Source organism: Panulirus ornatus, chromosome 58 (assembly GCF_036320965.1).
Source record: "Panulirus ornatus isolate Po-2019 chromosome 58, ASM3632096v1, whole genome shotgun sequence".
Taxonomy (NCBI): domain Eukaryota; kingdom Metazoa; phylum Arthropoda; class Malacostraca; order Decapoda; family Palinuridae; genus Panulirus; species Panulirus ornatus.
Window position 1 is genome coordinate 33,740,342 of NC_092281.1, and position 7,820 is coordinate 33,748,161.

The following is a 7,820-nucleotide window of genomic DNA, read 5'->3' on the forward strand; positions in this document are numbered from 1 at the left end:
GATAGATAGATAGATAGATAGATCCGTAGATAGATAGGTAAAAAAACAGATATCAGATAGGTCGATAGATACGTAATGCTGTATATGTCAACTTTCACAGAAATCATTGATATCTGCGTTATTCTGCAAGAAATACATGTACATGGATGTAGTGATGATATGGGTTAGGTATAAGACGAGTTGTGTTGAGATTGTAGTGAATGTGACCATTGACTTCAACCTTAATGGTGTAGTGAAGATAAAGTTGTAGTGAAGATAAATCTTGAAGTGACTCATAAGGTTGTTGTGAGTACAAGGATGCATCGTAAATGAGTACTTCCTTCCTGAAAGTCAACAATTACAAAATTGATCAAGTATAACAGCGTCCTCGGAACACCAACTACAAACACCAACCATAGAGTGAACCTGACTGTTACCTAACGACGACCTCTCAAAGGTAATGATCTTACCAGAATCTTCGAGAACCTTCTAGAAAACCTTGAACCCTGCAGGCAGGGAGGGAGGAATGGCCTCTGGTTGATTATATGTAAAACATTTAGATGAAATCACATCTTTTCTTATCAGGTCCCATGGTGTAAGGGTTAGCACTCTGGACTTTGGATCCAGCAATCCGAGTTCGAATCTCGGTGGGACCTCATCTTTTCAGTTTTCTTCGATACTGATGATGGCTGCATTATTCTGTACGTTATATATACATTCATATATATACAAAAATATGTATATATAAACATATATATGGAATAATATGGTTTTATCAATAGCCAGAGACCATTCCTCCCTCCTTGCCTGCAGAGTTCATAGTTTTCTGGAAGGTTCTAGAAGATTCTGGTGAGATAATTGCCATTGAGAGGACTTTGTTATACTTCATATATCGCTGATTTTATTATTGTTGACTTTCAGATAAAGATAGATAGATAGATAGATAGATAGATAGATAGATACATAGTTAGATTGATAGATTGATCGAGCGATATTTAGATAGGTATATAGTAAGATAAGTTTCATCAATACTGTATCTTACGCCATCTCCTGTTGCTGGACATATGTTCAACCAACATTGGGAAAACCTCCAGTAGACCTTAATGTAAAGCAAGATAATAACAAAACCTGCAATAAAAGAATATGATCAACTCCCCAGTGCAGAAATATTGTGACCAGAAAGTCTTCTAGCAAGATGTCAGACGCTTCCACGGCATTCACGAACATAACATCAAATATCTGAAAGTCAACAATAACAAAACTAATGATGATAATGAAACAATAACAAGAAAAATGATAAACAAATGGAAAATAGAGTTCTAGATCATGCCTCTAGAAAACAAACTTTAACGAAAACTGTGAAAAGAAATACCCATCTGGCTGATACGACACAGTAAAAGAACCATCCCACAACCAACTCTAAACTGAACCTGACTGTCCCCTAACAACGTCCTCTCAATGGTATTTATCTTACCAGAATCTCGTAGAACTTTCCAGAAAATCAAGAACTCTGCAGGCAAGGAGCGAGGAATGGCCTCTGGCTGCTGATGATAACCACATTATTCTATATATATACTTTTACCTACAACCGAAGGTTGACCGGCCAACCCAAGTGGCTACAGAGGTTGTATCCATGAAAGAAACGGACCCACCAGCAGACGAATTCGGTTGGCAGGTTGTATCGAAGAAGAGGAAAAAGAAGGTTGCCCAACCAGCCCAACCAGAAGGGTGTAGCAAAGAAACGAAAGAAGGCTGCCCAACCAACCTGGGTGGTAGTAAGGATGGCTCCTCCACAACCCCAGGTCGTTAGGCAGACTGTAGCCATGGAAGAAAGGAAGGCTGCTCGTCCACCAGCCCACGTACCGAGTGAGCGAGTACCTATGCTGGCTGACCCACCAGCCCGGGTCGATAGCTACGCCCAGATGGCTATGTCGGGTGCAGCAAAGAAGCAAACCCCACAACTACTCCACGAGGTTTGCAAGCCTGCACCCAAAAAGATGAAGACGAAGGTTGCCACACTACCCAATGCACCACCGCATGTCTAGAAAGGGAAGAGGTGGACAGAATGGCTGGAGGTCCCACTCCAACAACAAAATCACCTTAGGGAAGAGCAGTGCGGTTTCAGAAGTGGTAGAGGATGTGTGGATCAGGTGTTTGCTTTGAAGAATGTATGTGAGAAATACTTAGAAAAGCAAATGGATTTGTATGTAGCATTTATGGATCTGGAGAAGGCATATGATAGAGTTGATAGAGATGCTCTGTGGAAGGTATTAAGAATATATGGTGTGGGAGGCAAGTTGTTAGAAGCAGTGAAAAGTTTTTATCGAGGATGTAAGGCATGTGTACGTGTAGGAAGAGAGGAAAGTGATTGGTTCTCAGTGAATGTAGGTTTGCGGCAGGGGTGTGTGATGTCTCCATGGTTGTTTAATTTGTTTATGGATGGGGTTGTTAGGGAGGTAAATGCAAGAGTCCTGGAAAGAGGGGCAAGTATGAAGTCTGTTGGGGATGAGAGAGCTTGGGAAGTGAGTCAGTTGTTGTTCGCTGATGATACAGCGCTGGTGGCTGATTCATATGAGAAACTGCAAAAGCTGGTGACTGAGTTTGGTAAAGTGTGTGGGAGAAGAAAGTTAAGAGTAAATGTGAATAAGAGCAAGGTTATTAGGTACAGTAGGGTTGAGGGTCAAGTCAATTGGGAGGTGAGTTTGAATGGAGAAAAACTGGAGGAAGTGAAGTGTTTTAGATATCTGGAAGTGGATCTGTCAGCGGATGGAACCATGGAAGCGGAAGTGGATCATAGGGTGGGGGAGGGGGCGAAAATTTTGGGAGCCTTGAAAAATGTGTGGAAGTCGAGAACATTATCTCGGAAAGCAAAAATGGGTATGTTTGAAGGAATAGTGGTTCCAACAATGTTGTATGGTTGCGAGGCGTGGGCTATGGATAGAGTTGTGCGCAGGAGGATGGATGTGCTGGAAATGAGATGTTTGAGGACAATGTGTGGTGTGAGGTGGTTTGATCGAGTAAGTAACGTAAGGGTAAGAGAGATGTGTGGAAATACAAAGAGCGTGGTTGAGAGAGCAGAAGAGGGTGTTTTGAAATGGTTTGGGCACATGGAGAGAATGAGTGAGGAAAGATTGACCAAGAGGATATATGTGTCGGAGGTGGAGGGAACGAGGAGAAGAGGGAGACCAAATTGGAGGTGGAAAGATGGAGTGAAAAAGATTTTGTGTGATCGGGGCCTGAACATGCAGGAGGGTGTAAGGAGGGCAAGAAATAGAGTGAATTGGAGCGATGTGGTATACAGGGGTTGACGTGCTGTCAGTGGAGTGAATCAAGGCATGTGAGGCGTCTGGGGTGGACCATGGAAAGCTGTGTAGGTATGTATATTTGCGTGTGTGGACATGTGTATGTACATGTGTATGGGGGGGGGGGGGCCATTTCTTTCGTCTGTTTCCTTGCGCTACCTCGCAAACGCGGGAGACACCGACAAAGTATAAAAAAAAAAAAAAAAAATATATATATATATATATATATATATATATATATATATATATATATATATATATATATATATATATATATATATATATATATATATATATATATATATATATATTATATATATATATATATATATATATATATATATATATATATATATATATATATATATATATATATATATATATATATATATATATATATATATACAAACTACATTGCAACTTACATATAAATAGAATCATCAAGCTTCACTATATTAACTTTACTATATTCAAATATAAACAAGGTCTAACCGAGGTTACTTGGTTGAGCAAGACGTGAGAATATCATCAATTGGCCCTCCAGCCCTGGGTTGAAATTGTCGTTCTGACGTATTTCGAGTTCAGTACTGATACAGGACCATTGAATATAGAACTATCTTGTTAGTCTGTGTAACTCGGCCTGACCCAGTCCACGTCTTCAATGGCTTTCTGTTACTACAAACGGGATTACAAAGGAAAGGCTTCCTTTGTTAGTTTCATGAATACCTTCGTTCAAATGAAGGGAAAGACTATTACTATGAAGCGGTACCTTATCAGCAGGAAAGAGCTGCAGCAACGGTATGAAAGTTACTGCAAGATACATAACGAACCCGTGGCTTCCAACGTAAACATCGGCCGCCATTTGGGTTCCCTCGGCATCATGTGTGACACCAAGATTGGACCCGTTGGGAAACAGGAACGATACTATTCTGGTATCATGTGGCTCGATGGCGCAGGATCACCAACTGAAATGCAAAGAAAATGGAGAAAGCCGCCCAAACGTATCATGAAGGCCGTGCAAGAGAAGATCGAGAGGAATCGGTTGAGAGACGATATCGCTCACAGTATATTGAAATTTATACCCAAGACTTCCCCTGATCTCCAGACACAGCCAGACACAGAGATCACCAATCCCGCTTCCCAGACACAGCAAGTCACAGAGACCACAAGCCCCGCTCCCCAGACACAACCAGTCACAGAGACCACCAGCCCCGCTCTCCAGACACAGCCAGACACACAGCCCACCAGCTCCGTCCCCCACACAGAGCCACAAGATCCTGATATTGAGAAGACAAATCAATTTCTCGATGATTTTTTGCTCTCACTGGAGAAGAACTGATGAGTTCCTTATAGACAAGACAAAATGTTAAAAAAAGAATCTATATAAGTTCACTTATGGAGTGAGATCTTTGACGGAGCTGTGCTGCCTATAGCACAGCCTACCAAAGGGTGATCTTTGCTGTCGTGCAGTAACCTCATGAGGGCGGAGTCCGGCTGGACTTTCTTTACCGAGGAAAAGATCTCTGCACTGATATTGAGTTTCTCCGTTGGCGTCAGGGTAAACACCCATCCCCCCCGAAGCTTGGTTACCTTTCCGTGGTGGGAGGGACTTCATGGATTGGGCAGTAGCAACCATCGTTGGTTGCTTCTGTTCAGTCCATGAACGAAAAACCAAGCATCTTGAACGTAATTGTCGTACAAATTCACTTGGTGTCAAAACTGACGCGAAAGCGTTTGTCTCAATTTTGTCAGAAATGTTTGTGCGTTTCGGCCTGATGGCGGGAGTCGGTTTGGCGCTGTGGTCATGAGGGAATACGAGGAAGATTGGCAACCGTCCCAGAAGTAGCTACAGTGAGGCCCAGCAGCTGTCCCTAATACTGTGGAAGGCACTCATGTAAGGTGTGCAGTGAGGCGCAGCAGTAACAAGGGAAACGGACAACCAAAACAGCAATCTTGATCATCAGGAGGCTATCCAATGCTCAGAGTAGATAAGGACGATTATTGTATGGCTTCGCTCAGAGGATGAAAATCTTAGCTGTGAAAATCAACGAGTAGAATAACTAGTAGTTAGTGGTAGTGAAGTGGAATTACCGTATTTCTGTGGTCTTAATAGTAAAACGAAACTTTTCGTTTTCTCCATCAATCTAGAGGTGCTGTAGACCACCATCCTTAAGGTTGTAAGGTAATGGTAACTACAAGGTTATGACCTCAGCAAATTTGTGATGGAAAGTGCAGGAAATGTGGTAATGTGTATGATATAAATGATATATAGTTGTATAATAAATGTGTAGTAAAATTTTGTCTTCTCTGTTCCCGTTCATTAATTCAAATACAGGTAAGTTTTCTCTCTAACGAGGTGGGATAAGCTACGTGCGCTCGGCTTGTAAATGTGGTGACTTTCCCTGCATTACCACAATGGTGTGCTGAACTGAAGATGTAGAATTCCGTAGACGAAACTAAGATGGGAAATCAATCTACATCAAAAATTGAACGTATGCATCTTTCGATGGACATAAAACAAACGGACAGAGGGTCACACTGGAGCAAATCAATTTCAATATCACCACTTAAAGTAGGCCTTTCAACTAGTTGTGGCTTTAAAGCAAACATTTTCTAGCCAAGGTTTAGATAGCACCTAAAGTAATCCCCACGACCTTACCTTAAGAAATATTTTCAGAAGGTACTATCTGAACATATTTCTAAGGTAAGGTCATTTAGGTTTGGTTTAGATGCTACCCTAACCTAGGCTAGAAAAAGTTTCCTTTGCTTCAGAGCCCCAACTACGTAGACGGGCTACTGTTGATATTAAACAGTAACAGAAAGGTGATAAAACTGAGATGAAATGAATAAAAATATAGAATGGGTCAGTTGAAAGTTGAAGTATTTCCTAAATACAATTTTTGACAGATTCAAATGGATCCTAAAGTTAGTCACTTAAATCACAATGCTGAATATTGTTTTAATTGTTGGAACTAGTTACAGGAAGTAAAAATATCAAACTTAAAGGGATGCCATTACAATAATTTCATATACCTGTATAGGATCTCTTAAACTTCTTTTCCCTAAAGCTGAGTGGATTTAAGTCGTTTAATCTGCTCTCTAAATTTGTTTCTCAGTCCAGTAATCATCTTTGGAGATTACCTCAGCAATTTCTCCATTCAATGTCTTCCTTTTCAAATTAGTTGACGGACACAGCAGTACTATATCCAAGATCGGATGGCAATGTTTTGGGAAGGCGAGAGGTCAGTTTATGCAAGAATGTTAGAAATGACTTCCATCAGTTTCTACCCTATCTACTCTAAATATTCTGGGTTATTAGAACTTAAAGATTATGAGTAAATAATATTGAAAGTTGGTTTAAAGTTGCCTGACCCAACATAACAAAACCTTGGTAATGGTGACCTGATGAAGGATACTGAACCTAACCTAACCTATATTAACACCTGACTAGTGATTATATGATCAAGGATGCCTTAGCTATCCTAACTTTAACGTTAAGCTCTATCTCAGTTTCCTTAACCTTTATTTTAAGGATAACATCAAAAGGGAAAACTCTTTAACATCGACGATGATATATTCTATGTACTCAAGTGATTAAAGTGGGTGGAGACGTTCCAACATTACTTAGTAAAAATGGGCCTGGATAAGCAACACAAACGTATTAGGCTTTTATGATTTTTTTTTTATTTTCTGTTTGATTTTGTTGAAGAACAAATTTCATTCTTACTTGAAAACTTATTGCCCTCTAGATATAATTCAATTTACTACTTTCTCAATGGAATGAATACAAAGGTTTTCACCACTATTCAGTATTTTATCTTTCTTTAATAAGCACCTCTTTTGTACGTATAATCCACTCCTGCCATTTTATTGATATTTGCACACACACACACACACACACACACACACACATACATGATTAAACAAGGCATTTGATTCTTGTCCCGTTCTTATACTATATTTATGTTGCTTAAGTATTACAGAAAGATCCTTACCAGTCTGACCAACATGAAATGTCTTGTTTAATCATTTTAAAAACTATGATCATTGTAGAGTAACGCCATCTCAGTTATTAACTCTAATTCTATTACCAAGAGAAATATCATTGATTCTTCTATTACTAAATACAAAAGAATTATAATCTTGATATTTGTGATGGTCTATACAAATTAGATAACTTTATTGTTGATAAGATTTGTAAAATGATAAGTTTATGAACACTCGTTGTATGTTTTGGACAATCACATGTTTACCAAATGGCGTCCTAGCTTCGTCTCTTCGATGTATATGAACTGACTGTTATATTTCTCTCTTGTGTCTCCCCTGATGATGTGATTATTACACGAAAGTGCACTTGGGAACTTTTCGTGTTTCATTTTCCCCGTGGACTCATAGGAATATCTTGATCACGCCCAAAATTGTGATCCTTTATATATATATATATATATATATATATATATATATATATATATATATATATATATATATATATATATATATATATATATATATATATATATATATATATATGTATATTGG

At 39.2% G+C, this 7,820-nt stretch overlaps 1 non-coding gene across 1 annotated transcript; it reads left to right on the forward strand.

Moving 5' to 3' along the window:
* Positions 1-563: 563 nt before the first annotated feature.
* TRNAQ-UUG (transfer RNA glutamine (anticodon UUG)) lies at positions 564-635 on the forward strand. Its single transcript has one exon. It is a non-coding gene; the product is annotated as a tRNA-Gln (tRNA).
* Positions 636-7,820: the final 7,185 nt, after the last annotated feature.